The sequence below is a fragment of the Balaenoptera ricei genome, chromosome 12 (assembly GCF_028023285.1).
Source record: "Balaenoptera ricei isolate mBalRic1 chromosome 12, mBalRic1.hap2, whole genome shotgun sequence".
NCBI classification, from domain to species: Eukaryota; Metazoa; Chordata; class Mammalia; order Artiodactyla; family Balaenopteridae; genus Balaenoptera; species Balaenoptera ricei.
The window spans coordinates 87,289,040-87,305,343 of record NC_082650.1 but is presented as its reverse complement, the minus strand read 5'-3'; the positions used below and the strand labels follow the sequence as shown (position 1 = coordinate 87,305,343).

Sequence of the window (16,304 nt, the reverse complement as noted above, 5' to 3'; positions counted from 1 at the left end):
AACCTAAGAGGTACATTCACTTCGCCCTCCAGCCCTTTTGGGCATCAGTAACCGATCAGTAACCATAGCAACACGGACACCTCCCCCCCTCAAATGCAGCAACCGACTCTCCAACGGCAGCTGTCCCTTCCCTTCCTGCTGCGCAGAGTGAGCAGCGCGGGGACCGGGCTCTTCATCCCGGACCGCAGGCAGGAGGTGAGGAAGAGAGAAGAACGAAGGACGCTGTGAGAAGTACAACTCAAGGCCCCGCATTCCCTCTCCTCGCCCGCCGCTGGGTGCCAACCGCAAGGCGCTCACCCTCCTCATACCCGCAGCCGGGCACTTCCAACGCGCTCGCGCTTTTTATTGACGCAAACCTCCCGTTCTCGCGGGAGCTTGGGAGCGGGAGCCCAATAGGGCGGACAGAGCTCTCGAAATATTTCCTCAGTCAGCTCTGGAGCTGGAGAGGCTGCCGGGGCGCTCGGAGTGCGCGGGGGGCGGGGCGCAGGCCGGGGGGCGGAGCCTCGCTTGGAGAGGGGAGGGCGGACGGGGGCGGGGCCGCGCGGCGGGACCTGTGGCTCCCAGGTAGCGCAGCCGGCCGGGCTCCCTCGGGACCGGGCGACTGCGCATGCTCGCTGGCCGCGCTGGGCCGCTCGTCTGGCGGCGTTGACGAGCCGGTTCCTCCGCGGCGGAGGTTGCGGGGCTACGATGGCGATGTGAGGGGCCCGCGGCGGGATGGTGCTGAGCCGGGCGGGGCCGCCTTCTTGCAGCGACACCACGGGCTCCTTCGTCCGACGGGCGGCGGCGGAGGCCGAGCCGGGCGAGAGGTGAGCCGCCGACGTCCTCCCGTCCCAGCTCGCGACCCCCGCGACCCCCTCCTTGTCCTTCCCGCGGGCCCGGCGGGAAGCGGCCTCCTCTGCGCCCGGTCCTCCCTCGCCGCTCCGGCCCTCACCGGCCGCTCGGGTGGGAGCCGGCGCCGGGCGGCTGAAGGTCGGCGGGGACGGCGGTGCGGACGCGCTCGGGGTGCGGAGCCGCTGTCGCCCGTGCCCTCACTCCTGCCCCCCCCACCCCGTGCCCCCGGCCCCCCGGCCCCCGCCCCTCACTCCTCCTGCCCGCCCCCCTGCGCCCCCAATTGCCCTTCGCCCTCTGCCCATCCTCGCGCCTCGCTCCCGCCCGTGCCCCCCTCGCGGATCCGCTCTTCATCCCCGGTGGTCCCCCGTGGGAGGCGGGGTACCCCTTGCGCGCCTGGACTTCTCTCTCCCCCTCCCCCCGTGCATCCCTGGGCCGGCTCTTCCCTCACCGGCCAGGCTTCCTACTCCGCCGCCTCTGTCATTGCTCCTTGGCTCTCTGCTTTTCCCATTAACCCCCTTCGGTGCTTCACCTTCTCTCTCTTGTGTGAGTTTCCGACGGCGTGTTTGGCTTTGGCATCGCTCCGTGCTGGAGTTCGTTCTACGCCCCTCTCGCTGCCTGAATCCTTCCCTCTCGGTCCCTACTGCATCGCCTCCGCCTGACGGCCCCTGTCCTCCAGTCTTTCTCCATCCTGATCCCCTCTCTACTCTCTAATCTTGATCTTTTTTTTCTCTAAAACTTTTTCTTTTTTCTGTTTGCGTAGGTCGAGGCTCTTAATGCCAATCCGTTTTACTTCTTATGAAATCTCTGAAGAGTTCTAGTCTCTTTTACTTTCTACCTAAAGCAGGTATCCATCCACTCAGTATACTTAGTTCAGTTGACAATTTAATAAAATCTCTTCCTTTTCTTTCTTCGCTGACTGGAAGTATCATCAAAAGAGTGACAGTAGCAATAACCTGTTACACTTACTGATAGAAGCTTTAATTTTTAAGAATTGTGTTTGCCTGGCATGTCAAGAAAAGCCACTTGAGGACAGAGCTGATGAAAATATAAAGGCTGACTTCCAAACATAAGGTTAACATTTGGAGATTTTATTGTCCTCCGGGAAATACAGTTGTCCAAGAACTAGTCTTAAATGAAATTTAACAAATTAAAAAAAATAAAATTAGTTATTAATTTGATATTTTATACATTTGCTATTGCAACTGATTGCATCGTTTTTGTGATGGTCTCTGTAATAAATGCATAGTTTTTACTAACTTACAGAATTAGTGTCCTTACTAAAGGAGAAACATGTGGGGACAGAAGTACTAACTTTTTGAATTGGGTAAAAGAACTTTCTAAACAGTTGTGGAGGTTTTTTCCTCCATGGTGATCAAGATTTGGCTTACAAAAAACTTCTCTGTGTAAACGATGTTGTAGGATCTTATTTTGAAGGCATCTGCGGAAGCAGCCACTCTCAGTGAAGTTTGCGTTTATTCTAGGGCCGAACAGCAACTGCATTATGTATTTCATTCTGGCATCTCAAAGCAGTCCACAAACAGTAAATTCTTCCTTACGTTGTCTATGTCAGGTAGGAATTAAATTTTTCTGTTTCTGTTGTACAGAAGGGAAGCACCAAGACAAAAATGTGTCGTTCCTTATTTGAAGGTGTATGAGAGGTAAAAGTAGAAGGAGACACTGTTTAGGGTCTGAGGTGGTGAAACCGCATCTCTTTTGGAAGAACCAGCAGTTATTGTGTATAGTAGGCGGTGATAAACTCCTCAGCTTTTAAGATTTTAGAAATGATTTTTCCAATGCAAATAGAGGTAAGTGCTGCTTCAGAAGGAAGTCTTCCCATCTTTCAAAGGCAAGTCTTTCTATTTCTAGGTAGCTATTCATTAAAAAAGTAAATTCTTACAAATTCCTGTTGGTACTTACAGTGAGTTGATTCTGTGCTCTTAGAAATTAAAATAAAGATTCATGGCGGACAGCGGGCACAGGGCTAGAAATCAGAAGATCTACACTCTTATGATGAGTCATGGCATTAGTTTGTAGAAGTCGCTTAACCTCTATACCTCGGGTGTGTTTCCCTGTAATACGTGGGTAAACAGGTGGCTGGCTACGCACTAATGTTCTAAAAGCAAAGTAAGCCCTAATCATTTTAACATGCTTAGGGCCACCACAGGCAGAAATTGCAATATAAACTCTTAATTTTTATCTCTTTTAGACTATGTCGTAAGAGTATAATTGAATGCTTAAATCCCAGATCACTGCAATTTAGATGTTTTTTTTAGATTTCAGACTTATGTGAAAAGTTTAGTAGCATGTGCCATGAACTGTGGACTAGTTTAATGTTCATATGCAGTGAAACAGCCACTGCGGCATTCAGTATATTTGCTGAAAATGTAAAGTTACATTTACATAAACTGAAAAAGTAAAGTTAACAGGATTTTGGTTACTTCCATAAATTTCTGTTGTCTTATATTTTATCTTTGCTGTGATGTAGACCCTTGAGAGTGGAGGTTCTTTAGGGGATAGAAAGGGCAAGGATTTCCTTTGCTTTGATTCAAAGTATCAAAAAACTGCTTAAAAAGTAAGTAAGAAAGAACAGCTTAAAAGTGAGTTTTGTGATATGTTCATTGTGTATTTAAATAAATGGATGGAGATGGGAGTATGTAGATCTGAAGTGAGTAGTGTATCGTGTTTTTTTTTTTCCTTGAGTTGTCAGGAAGAAGGTTTAGAAATGAATGTGAGTAAGAAGCAGAGTGGTAATACAGAAAAAAGTGTTCCTAATGGGCCCAGGGGATTTTCAGAAAAATCAGAGAGCACAAGTTGTTTGGCAGGTCTAGATTTTTCAGGGAAGTAGAGTGAAACGACTTCACAGTGAGTTTTACCATTTTATTTTCAAAGATTGCCACTTTTAACAGGTTCATACTTGGTTATCAATGATGTGCTAAATTTAATAACAACCTCTTTTTTCTTAATGGAAATATAAAAGTGTCAGGTCCTTTTGACTTAGGAATTATAAATATTATTTCCATTTGAGAAAACTGAGGCTTAGAGAGTCTGAATTAGAATCCAGGTTACCTGGATCTGTTACCAAAGTTAACGGTATACTGAAGAAAGCAAGAAAGCAGAAGTTGTTAGGAAAACATTGTTAGTTTCTTGGAATATTTTTCAGAGAGAGGATTGTACTTTCTGTTCTGGTTCTGAGTTTTGTTCTCTGTTGAGATAACTAGTAAGATGAAATATTTTCAGAATGTTGGGCAGATCCCTGAACTAGGTAATAGATAATGATTGTGGTTCTTTCTGAATTTCTCTTTATGTTAAAAGGAGTAACTAGTTTTGGTACTTTGGGCTATTCTGGGATTTTTAAGATATATAATAACATGATATATTCAAAGGCGTTCTCTATTATGTTACTGGCAGGTTTGTTTTGTGGCATATACAACTGAAAAGTTTATATGAACTGCTCTTAATAAATTAAATCCGATTTTCCACGTAATGTCAAAAGTATCTTTTACCAAGTGTCCCATAAGGAGCAAGAAAAGTTGTTTCTCAGTTTCTTTACTTCATTCATGTAGTAAGTCAATCATCGAAATACTCTCAGAAGTTACTAACGTTCTTTCTACATTATGTTTAAAAATTATTTTTCTATGGATTTTCTATCATATTAATACAGTTATCCAAAATTAACAATGTTCTGAGAGTGCTTCTTAATCTAAGTGTCAGTTCTAAGATGAGTAATAATAATATATTTCTCTTTTATTAGACACAACTGTTTAAACCCAAATTTTTAAGAAATCAGAAGATAGCAATGCCTTTAAACTTCAGATTTTGTATTTGTGGGTGTGAGGAATTTGAAGATTTCATGATTAGGGAATAATGTTAATTACATGGAAGATTGAATATAGTTAATTTATCAAGTGTAATTTTTTCATCAATATTGCATTCTGATTTCAGGTTTTCTTGTAGTAGGGACATATTTATCTCATGGCTTGATGACTACTGAATCTATTTCCTAAAACAAGGTGTGGACTTTAGAATTATACAAGTTTAAATATAGGCCATGAAGTTTGACACTTTTGAGGTATTTGTCCTCTTTTCATTATTTTCTAACTGTGTGACCTTGGATAAGTTATGTAAACTTTTTGCTCCTTAGTTTCTTCACCTGTAAAATGGAGTAATAATAGCGCTTTCAGATTTTTCTGAGAATTAGATGCAGTAATAAAAGCTACTGGTATAAGAGTAAGTAATCCAAAAAGTTTTGAGTGTTCATATTTGGTTTGTATTTGATATTGCCATTTGGTCTATATTTGGTATCAACAGGGAAACGTATAGCTTTTTAAAATATAATTTGTCTATCAAGCTATTCTGCTTATCTTTCCTTTGGAGGATTTTCCTCTTACCCTCTCCCCAGAGGAGAAGAACTTAGTACTCTATTCTCTTCTTAAATATTTCTATGATTAGTGCAGTACGGTATGTGGCCCTCAGGAGTTCGATTTGATGAGTGATGCGTAGCAGCAAAAGGTTCTAGACCGGTGATTTCCCTCACTTTACATGTCCCCTTTACTCTAGCGAGTCTCTTAAGCTCGTCTTCGTTGAGAATCACCTTTTAAGATGAGAGATGTCACTGATGAAAGGGTGTTGTGTGTGCGAATAATCGTGGAGGCGAAAAGTTTAGACGCCATCTGAGTGGTGGTGATCCTCAGAGTCAAGAGAGTGCCGGGTGGCTTGGCTGTTTTAGAGTAGGGTGTAATCCAGGGACTTAGCATGCTTAGCCCCTGAAATAGGGAGCTTCCAGAGCTGGGCAGGGTGTCGAGACCTCAGCCAGTCCTAAAAGGACCTGAATGTAAATCAAGAAACAAGAGCATAGGCCAGATATTTAGACTGAACCAAGCAATGCAGACTTAACCGGCTTAGGTGGCCCGAATTGCACCAGAAAGCAGGGTGAGAGGTGCAAGACTAGTACAGATGTCACTGGCTGGTTGTTCTCAGTTTACGGGGCTGTCTGGTTTGACTTGGTCGAGATTAGCTCAAAGACTGTGAGGGCCGGACCCTTGCGGACTGGAGTTCTGCTGGGCCCTAGGTGAGTGGTCCTTAGGAAAGGTGGCAGCCGAGCGTACTTTCGCCAAGAGACGCATCTTCCTACTCTCCTTGGTTTGCTACAGAACTTGAGGGTTACAGGAATCTTGTATTATTCTCAAGATTATGAGAACAGCATTCTGAAGGCTTCTTGGGGTGCCCCTCTTTGGGGCTTCCTGTTTATTCATGGGAGAAGGCCCAAAAAAGTGGACTCAAAATTGACTAGTATTAAATGGATTGAGTTAACCTCCTTCTAGATCTAGAGGATTTCTTTGTTCCCATCGTATTCCTATTTAACAAACTTGAACTTAACTGTACATGTTTGGTGCCCTTCCCTTCACTGGGCCCAGATCCCAAATGTCGGTCTCAGTCCCCAGATATCTGTCATAGAGTGAGTCCCTCATCTGGTTGGGCTTGAATTTGATGTTCCTTCATTTGGTATCACTTCCTATGTGTCTATCATAATGTGAGCATCTCACTACATTGAGTGTGAACATTTAAAGATGTATAGATTTTTGTACACTATGGCCCCTCAGTGCAAGTTTACTACATTATCTAGTGTTCATCTGAAGAACCAGTGATTTTTTTTTTTTTTCTAAAGCTAGAAGAAAAAGTGAATGTGCTTTATTCATTGAGAAATGATGTACTGATTGCCAACATGGAGCCTTTCTAAGGGTAAGTTGGTCCATAGGTATTTTTTACCTTATGTGGTATCTTTTGTACCTAACATCTGCGTACAATTGGGCATCATTATTTGGACGGTCAGTATTACAGGCTCTGAACCCATTTGTCCCATGGCTGCTGACTTGGGAATGAAATTCAGAAGCTGGAGCCATTGGCGCCATAATTGATAAAAGTGGTGCCTTTATTTCTTAGGTTGACAAAGGGAGTGTCTGGAATCTCCAGTTTGTTCAGCTTCTTTACCCTCGGCCTTAGGAGAAAGAATATCCTCAGAATATCTATTTTGGGCTCATAGTTCAAGAGTCAAGACTGTTAGCTCTTTGCTTTCTGAGAAAGGATCTCATCATCGCCTGTGGTCTCTAGTCTTTTTTAAGGAACCTCTGAACTAACTGTGCCTCTTAGTTTCAGATATTTCTGTGTCCTCTTTTAGGTTTCTGAAACACTCAGGAGTTCAGGCTGAGCTCAAAATGTTTAACTATTGTTTCAGGATGGGTATTGGTGGTACAGGAGCATCTCCCACATTTTTCCAGGTATCCACGCCTGGACTCCTCTTTGCGGATACTGTAGGTCTCAGCTGATCCGATCGGTGTGAGAATCCCTGGTCTTAGAAGCTAGGCACAGTGCTTATGCACCCAGCACTGTTTCTGGGGCAGTTACTGTGCACTCTAGTGATTAAGGAGTTGGCTTGGCATTCCTAGACTAAGATCCAGGAGAAATATGTGAGATACGTGTAATTAAACATGTCCTAGGAGCTACATTTCAGAAAATAAAAACAAACTGATAAAATTAATTTGTATAGTATATTTTATTTAATCCAAAATTTATTAAATAAAAATTTATCCAAAATATTATTTCAAGATGTGATCAATATAAAAAACATATTAATGAGATATTTACATTCTTTTTCTGTACTAAGTCTTTGAATCCCAGTGTGTGCTTTACATTTACAGTATATCTCAGTTAGTACACTCATCTTTAACAGTTAAAGTAAAATACAGCCCATGAAAACAATAAAGTTATGTTTAATGAAAAAAATGTCTACACTGCTTCAGTGTTTGGATGTAAATGTAAACGAATTAAAAATTTTTAATTCAGTTCCTTGGTCACACTAGTCGCATTTCTGTTGTTCAGTAGCCATTGTGGCTGCTGGCTGCCATGTGGGATGTAGCGACTCTTGAGGGCCAAGGCCGTCTTCCGGTCTGCAGGTGACCGCGTTCCTCTGGGAATGGGCTGCCTTCCCCTGAGATGTTACAGGGGATTGTCGGGTTTGACTGTCAGAGAAATCCCTCTTCAGACCTAAGAGCCTTTCTGCGTAAGTTTCTCACTGAGTGTCAGGGGCAGTTCCTCTTTGAGGTTCCCCTGTGGCATCTTTGGATTGAGGTTTGTAGTTTACGCAGCTCAGTTCTTTCTTAGGGACCTAGGAAATGGCCCAGGCAGGGACTCTTCTTGAACAGACCTCTCAAGTTATTCTGTTTAGGCTACTTTGCCAAGGCCGGGAGAGCAGAGTGGACAGTCTCAGGTAAGCCAGGGTTCCCATAGCTTCAGAGGCGCAGATGAAAGCGACAGATATGAGCTGTCTAGCAGACTGTGCAAGAGGCCGTGAAGCTCACAGCTTCCGGTGGTGCAGGGAGTTCCTGGCAGCGGAGAGTCTCCCAGGCACGTCTGGGTAAAAGGAAAGGCTTCCTCTCTTCAATTTCTTTCCTCCTTGAGAGCGGACAGGCCAGGATTTCCCTGTTTCCTGAAAGATTCTTTACCTGATGAACTGAGTGGCATGAGAATCTGTGAGTGTCAGACATTGCAAACTTTGAATGAATTTTTCCTGTAGAGGAATTTGATTTTCACTACACAGGTTTTGTTCTGTCTGTGTTTGTTTTTTAACTAGCTGGCAACATCTAAAATTTAGGAGAAATTTAGGTGAAAACCTTTAGGAAAAACATTTTCAATATCTACTTGGAAATTTAGAAGCCTCTGATGGTGCTGGGCCAGCAAGGATTGTGTGGACCTTAGTAGCAATTACTCCCTTTGATGGGGAAGAGCGGTTTATGAGGAGAGGGTCCCACAGATCCCCCTGGACTCTGAGAGCGCTCTGAATTTTTCTTTCCTTTCTTTTTGGCCTACTCTTCTTTTCCTTTAGTTTCTTCTCCTTTGAATTTTTTTCTTCTACCAACATATAAAAATAAAAATAATTCTTTTTTGTTTTTTGGGGGGGAATGAAAAATAGATTTATCAGTATTACTCTGTACACATATGTTTCTACTTAGGGAATAATCAGTAAAAAGGGATGAATTGAGGAAAATTAGGCATCAACAAAAGAACAAAAAGCACAGCAGGATGTGAGAGGAAAAGTGAAGGAAATTGCTAACAGATCTTGGACTTATACTGGTAAAGGAATTTTATCATAAAAGTTTATTCGTGCAAGACTGTTTTCAATACATCAGTGTAATGATTCCTTTCAAGTCGGTTGGGTTTAAATAGGAGAAAAATACTAGTAGTTAATATTTATGGAATATTTAAAGCTAATTTATTAAGTGTTCCTTAAAAGCTTAAATTAAGTGCCTGCCGTGTGGCAGGCAGTGGGGTACAGCTGTGAACAGCGTAGTCAGAATTTCCTGCCTTCATGAAGCTTACATTTTACTGGGGAGAAAGAATGAAGACTACTAAGTAGAATCTTTGGTTTGTTAAATGGAGATTAGTGCTGAGGAGAAACAATAAAGGAGGAAAGAGATAGGGTGTGTCAGGAGAGAGAGTCCTGTTTTAGAGGGTGTGGCTCAGAAAAGCCTATTTGAGAAGTTAACGTTTGAATCAAGACTAGGAGGAGTAGAGTGAGTCATTTGGATATTCTGGAGGGAAGAGTGTTCCAGGGAACCACTGCAAATGCCCTGAAGCAGGAATCTCTTTGGTGTGTGTGGGGACTAGCAAGGAAACCATGTGACTGGAGTGGGCAGACTGGTAGGAGATGAGAACAGAGAAGTGATGGAAGATCTAGATTCTATAAGGTTGTCATACAATCCATTGTAAGGCACTACTGCTGAACGTGGTGGGAAGCCGTTGGGGGTTTGAATCAGAACAAAGAGAGACAATTTGAATTATTTTCAAATAATATATGTCATTATATAGCATTTTATATTATTACTGTATATAATTATATAACATAACTATTAATTAATATATGTAATACATAATATAAAGGATCATCTGTCTTCCTCTTTGAAAATAGCCTGGAGGGGGGATGTATTACTTAGGGTATAGGTTAGGTACAGTTGCTGTAATAAAGAGTTATAAGACATAAAAGTCTGAACAGCCTAGATAAGTTCGACATCTGTGCTCTATGAAACCATTCAGGAATCCAGAATCTTTCCATCTTTCTGTTTACCATTCTTCAGGTTTTGTCCTAATCTGTGTGGTCAATACTGGGTCACTATTAAGAAGGTATTCTGGCCTGTAAAAAAGGGAAGCAATGAAGTCCAGGGCAAAGAATTTCCTTTTAAACAAATGAGGCAGACATGGCATATATTACTTCAGTTTGCGGTCCACAGAAAGGATCGACTGGCCACGCTTGCCTCAAGGGTGGTTCGGGGACGTAGTCTCCGGCTGGGTGACCATTCAGCAGTGAGGAAGAGGAAAACAGAAGTGACAAGTAGTTGACCACAGTCTTGCAGTTCGGCACCAAATATCCATGTGTATCCTTCATCCTACCTATTGAAAACACTCTAGCTCCCTTCCCCAAAGGAGACAACCCAGGTGCAATCCTCTCGTTGCACTAATCCAACTAAGGGATCAGTACTTCCTGTCAGATCCACAAGTCCAGTGACCTGTAGACAAAACAGTTATTTGTTCCTCCCTTAACCTCCCACATACACTGAACATATCATGGTGGATCAGAAACAGGAAAAGAATAATAAAATTTTCCATTTGGGTAAGTAAACAATGAGAGACACATAGAGGTCTCTGGTTGAGAGTAATGCTGGGCAGTAATGGTGTAGCATCTGTTATCCTTAGTCCTGCTTTCTGGTAAGAATGCCTATATTCATTGCACTATGACCCCTGTCTTTGCTGTCTGGGTGTTTCTTCCTTATGTTAACCTCCATGACCACATCTGAAGTTGGTATTGAAAATTTCCCAACTTTGGAGGGTATATAGCTTTCATAGTCAGTTTCCTGCTACTGCAGGCTTGCTATCCTGCAAGTGACATGGTCACAGGTGTTTGTAGGTTAGCTTATAATTTCTCTGACAAATACAATTCTCTCAAAAATATAGTAGGAGTCTTTTATGTTTGTCTCCATTCCGTTCTGGTGCCAGTGACTATAGCAAAATTGTTTCCTGGTGTAGTTCTTAAGCCTGCCTTATTTACTGCTCTCTGTGCGCTGACCACTTTATCTCATTCTAATGGCCACTATCTTGAAGCCATCTGAAACAGCAGGCATTGGGGGGGTGGGATGGCAGCACCCTAAAATATAATCTTAGCCACAGCGCTAGATTCTTTCGTTTCATCAAGAAGTCTTAAAAGTTCTGCAAAAAATGCCATTGGTAATTTGATAGGGATTACATTAAATCTGTAGATTGCCTTGGGTAGTGTGGCTATTTTAACAATATTGATTCGTCCAATCCAAGAACAAGGTGTATCTTTCCATCTGTTTGTGTTGACTTCAGTTTCTTTTGTCAGCATCTTATAGTTTTCAGAGTGCAGATCTTTTGCCAACTTAGGTAGGTTTATTCCTAGGCATTTTATTCTATTTGAAGTGATGGTAAATGGGATTGTTTCCTTAATTTCTCTTTCTGATAGTTAATTGTTAGTCTGTAGAAATGCAACAGATTTCTGTATATTAATTTTGTATCCTGCAACTTTACCGAATTTATTGATGAGCCCTAGTAGTTTTCTGGTAGCATCTTTAGGGTTCTCTAGAACAAAAAATTTTAAGACTTGTATGGAAACACAAAAGACCCCAAATATCCAAAACAATCTTGAGAAAGAAGAGCAGAGCTGGAAGAATCACACTCCCTGACTTCATACTATACTACAGAGCTACAGTAATCAAAACAGTATGGTATTGGCACAAAAACAGACACATAGATTGATGGAACAAGATAGAAAGCCCATAAATAAACCCACACTCTTATGGTCAATTCATCTATGACAAAAGAGGGAAGAATATACAGGGGAGAAAAGACAGTCTCTTTAATAAGTGGTGCTGTGAAAACTGGACAACTGCATGTAAAAAAAATGAAATTGGAACATTCTCTAACATCATATACATTTAGGATTAAAGACCTAAATGTAAGACGGAATGCTATAAAACTCCTAGAGGAAAACGTAGGCAGAACACTCTTTGACATAAATCATAGCAATATTTTTTTGGATCCATCTCCTAGAGTAATGGAAATAAAAGCAAAAATAAATAAATGGGACCTAATCAAACTTAACAAGTTTCTGCACAGTAAAGGAAACCATAAAAAAAAAAAAAAAAGAAAAGGCAACCTACAAAATGGGAGAAAATATTTGCAAATGATGCAACTGACAAGGGCTTAATTTCCAAAATATACAGCTCATACAACTCAACAACAAAAAAACAAACAACTCAATCGAAAAATGGGCAGAAGACCTAAGTAGACATTGCTCCAAACAAGACATGCAGATGGCCAATAGACACATGAAAAGATGCTCAACATTGCCAATTATTAGAGAAATGCAAACCAAAACCTCAATGAGGTACCACCTTGTACCGGCCAGAACGACCATCATTAAAAATCTGCAAATAACAAATGCTGGAGAGGGTGTGGAGAAAAGGGAACCCTCCTGACTGTTGGTGGGAATGTAAGTTGATGCAGCCACTATGGAAAACAGTATGGAGGTTCCTCAGAAAACTAAAAATAGAATTACCATATAATCCAGCAATCCCACTCCTGGGAATATATCTGGAGAAAACCATCATTTGAAAAGGTACATGTACCCCTATATTCATCATAGCACTGTTTACAATAGCCAAGATATGGAAATGACCTAAATATCCATTGACAGATGAATGGATAAAGAAGATGTGGTACGTATATACAATGAAATACTACTCAGCCATAAAAAATGAATGAAATAATGCCATTTGCAGCAACATGGATGGACCTAGAGATTATCATGCTAAATGAAGTAAGTGAGACAGAGGAAGAAAAATATCATATGGTATCACTTAAATGTGGAATCTAAAAACAATGTTACAAGTGAACTTATTTACGAAACAGAAATAGGCTCACAGACAACAAATTTATGGTTACCAAAGGGGAAAGAGGGGGGAGGGATAAATTAGGAGGTTGGGATTAGGAGATACAAAAACTGCTATATATAAAATAGATAAACAGCAAGGACCTATTGTATAACACAGGGAACTATGTTCAATGTCTTGTAATAAAGTATAACGGAAAAGAGTCTAAAAAAGAATATATGTATGTAACTGAATCACTTTGCTGTACACCTGAATCTAATACAACATTGTAAATCAACTATGCACCAATACAAATTTGTTTGTTTTGAAAAATAAAGTCTTAATAGAAGTCTTTGAGAAAAGTACTAATAATCTTATCTCCTGATAATGCGGGTACTAAGGACCCACATCTCTATATTTCCTTCCATCTTACCTTGCAAACTGGCCAGTTCTTGCCTGAGTAAATGCAGCAAAGAACCACTGACACACACAAATATTGTGGTTCTTTTCACCTACTTTCCCTGAAGTTCTGGGTTTTTTATGGGCACCAAGTTCTGTAAGTTAGGGTAGACAACAGTTTATGGAATGTTTTGCTCCATTATAACCAGGTCACCATTATCCTAGTAGTATGTTTCCCTGTTGCCTGCTACCCAGTGACTTAGCCAGTGCCACATATTTTAGGATTTTGTTGTGGCAGTACTCTAATTTTGGTATTAATTTCTGGGTTAAGGAAAAGGCTGCTGTAAAGGGATCCAAAAGTAAAATGGCTTAAATGAGAAAAAAGTTTATTTCTTCCCCAGATAACAGGCCTACTAATTTAGGTGGTAGGGATGCTATATTCCATGAAGTAAATGAAGACACTAGAGGGGTAACTACCAGAATGTTGGATCTGGGCTCAGATCCTCAGCCTTGTTTTAACCATTGTGCTGTACTTATGTATATTTATCTCTTCCTGGTGGCTAGTGAGCGCTTTGAGGTGTTGGGAACTTAGCTATGCCTGGATCTCTTGCATTTCCTAGCTTATAGTAAGTGTTCAATAAATGTTTGAATGAATGAATACCTGTTTTATATCTGAGTAAGTTAAGGCATAGAGACCTAAGCAAACTTGAGTCACAGGGCTGGAACATGATCTGAACCCTGCACACAAGAATATATGTACAGGGGAAGCTGTCTTAGAGAAGGGGCTACTTCCATGAGATGGGGCATATCTTATATAAAGGTAGTATCGTTTTGATCTCCTTAGGAATAGTTACTGTAAAAATCTTTTGATGTGATTATTAAGGTTTAAAATAACAATTATAGAATGTGGTAAAGTCTATATCTGTATGATGGAGAGAAGAAAAAAAAATGTATGAAGAAGAGAGAATGTGGTCTTTAACATTTTTAGTACCTAAATAATTATACCAAGGGCGAAAGACTTTTTTAAAATTTAAGCAATACATATTTGGAGTGTGAAAAAACTATCCATAGCATATCCAGGCAACCTTTTTCGTCAAAATATTTTAAATAGCTCATAGCATACGTGTGTATGTATATACACACATTTCACATATCTGTGTGTGTGTGTGAAGTTTCAGAAATCACTCCACCAAGGGAAATACATATTTTTTTAATTAATTTTTATAGGAGTATAGTTGCTTTACAATGTTGTGTTACTTTCTACTGTACAGCAAAATGAATCAACTATATATATATATGTATATATATATATATATACGTATATATATATATATCCATCCCCTCCCTTTCGGACTTCCTTCCCATTTAGGTCACCACAGCGCATTAAGAAGAGTTCCCTGTGCTATACAGTAGGTTCTCATTAGTTATCTATTTTATACATAGTATCAATAGTGTATATGTGTCAATCCCAATCTCCCAATTCCTCCCACCCCCGCCTTTCTACCCTTGGTGTCCATACATTTGTTCTCTACATCTGTGTCTCTATTTCTGTTTTGCAAATAGGTTCATCTATACCATTTTTCTAGGTTCCACGTATATGCATTAATATACGATATTTGTTTTTCTCTTTCTGACTTACTTCACTCTGTATGACAGTCTCCATCCACATCTCTAAAAATGACCCAATTTTGTTCCTTTTATGACCCAGCAATCCCACTACTGGGCATATACCCAGAGAAAACCATAATTCAAAAAGATATATGCACCCCAATGTTCATAGCAGCACTATTTACAATAGCCAGTACGTGGAAGCAACCTAAATGTCCATCGACAGAGGAATGGATAAAGAAGATGTGGTACATATATACAATGGAATATTACTCTGGAATTACATAATTTAAAATGGTGAATTTACATCTTAAAAATTAATAAGCTTATACTGTTTTGGGTATTCATGAAGATTGTTTCTGAATCACTGGACTCAGAACGCACTCCTTTATTATTGTACTTTGAAGTATATACAAGTGAATCATAACAAAGATATAATAGTTAATATTTATATGTGAAACTGTGAATGAAAACATCTCTAAAACTTATTCCTAAGCCTTATGGAGGATATAGATCTTTTAGATAAATTGAAAATACTAAGTAACTAACGAAGCATAGGTTTCCTGAAAATGGACATTTTTATGTCTGCTATTTTGTTTGAGATGTTATTTTTTCTTTCTCATAGGGGGAACAATATTTTTTTAGCGAGAATCAGTAACTGGAAGTACAACATTGGTTATTTAATGATATTAAAATGAAGTTTTGATCAGCAGAGGTAAGAATATGGCATTTAATTCATAATATTTGCCAGATTTCTATGAAGAACTATTTTAAGAACTGAAGGGTCTGAGAATTTATCCCACGTGCAAAGTAACAAGTTAGCCTGCTGCAGCGCCATGGATGTGGGCAGGAGACATGAGATTCCTGGATCAGAGGAAATGATAGTTTATAGGCATGGCAATAGCGGTGGCTAGAGTATGAGGCCCCCTGCGTAAGAGTAGGTTGAGTTATGGAGGGGACCCCTGAACTGAGGAACCCAGATCTTTTATGATGGGCAATGAGCCTGCTGACTTGTGCCTCAGGGGAGACTTTATTACATGGCGCAGTAAACAGAGCTGCCCTTAATTCCAGTGTGAGACACTGTCTCTGACTCCTAAGACTGTTTGCTAAACATATGTCCTTGAAAAATAGTCCGGAATAAAGGCAGTCAGTGCCTCTGCTTGCAAGACAAGACTCTCAGAACACAAGACTCTCAGAATTGTCTTTCAACACTCTTACTCCAAACTGCTTTTTAAAGCATGTGTCACTGATAAGGATAATTGTAATAATGCTTTTTTGAAATAGTGTGAAGATGGAAACCACTGAAATACCCAACAGCAGGAGATTGCTTAAATTATAACATTCACAGTATGAAAGTTATTAACTAGGTGTTCATCAAAAAAGTAAAATAAACAGGTTATAAAATGTACATGTAGTTTGATCCTACTTTTATAGAAATTGTACAAATGTACACACGTATGAAGAATATATACCAAAGTATGTATTTCAATGGATAGACTTGTGAATATTTATTTATTTATTTTTGCTTGT

At 40.5% G+C, this 16,304-nt stretch overlaps 1 protein-coding gene across 10 annotated transcripts in view; it reads left to right on the top strand.

Moving 5' to 3' along the window:
* Positions 1 to 540: 540 nt before the first annotated feature.
* The window catches only part of FAM135A (family with sequence similarity 135 member A), a 119,811-nt gene continuing 104,047 nt past the window's right edge, over positions 541 to 16,304 (top strand). For 6 of the 10 annotated variants that reach the window (XM_059941827.1, XM_059941824.1, XM_059941830.1 and 3 more), the window contains exons 1-2: positions 541 to 806; positions 15,400 to 15,489. The gene's annotated coding sequence lies outside the window, so the exon portion shown is untranslated. Of the gene's footprint in view, positions 807 to 1,591; positions 1,676 to 6,496; positions 6,571 to 15,399; positions 15,490 to 16,304 lie in introns of all 10 variants that reach the window. The other 4 variants (XM_059941822.1, XM_059941820.1, XM_059941821.1 and 1 more) reach the window with 4 other exon arrangements.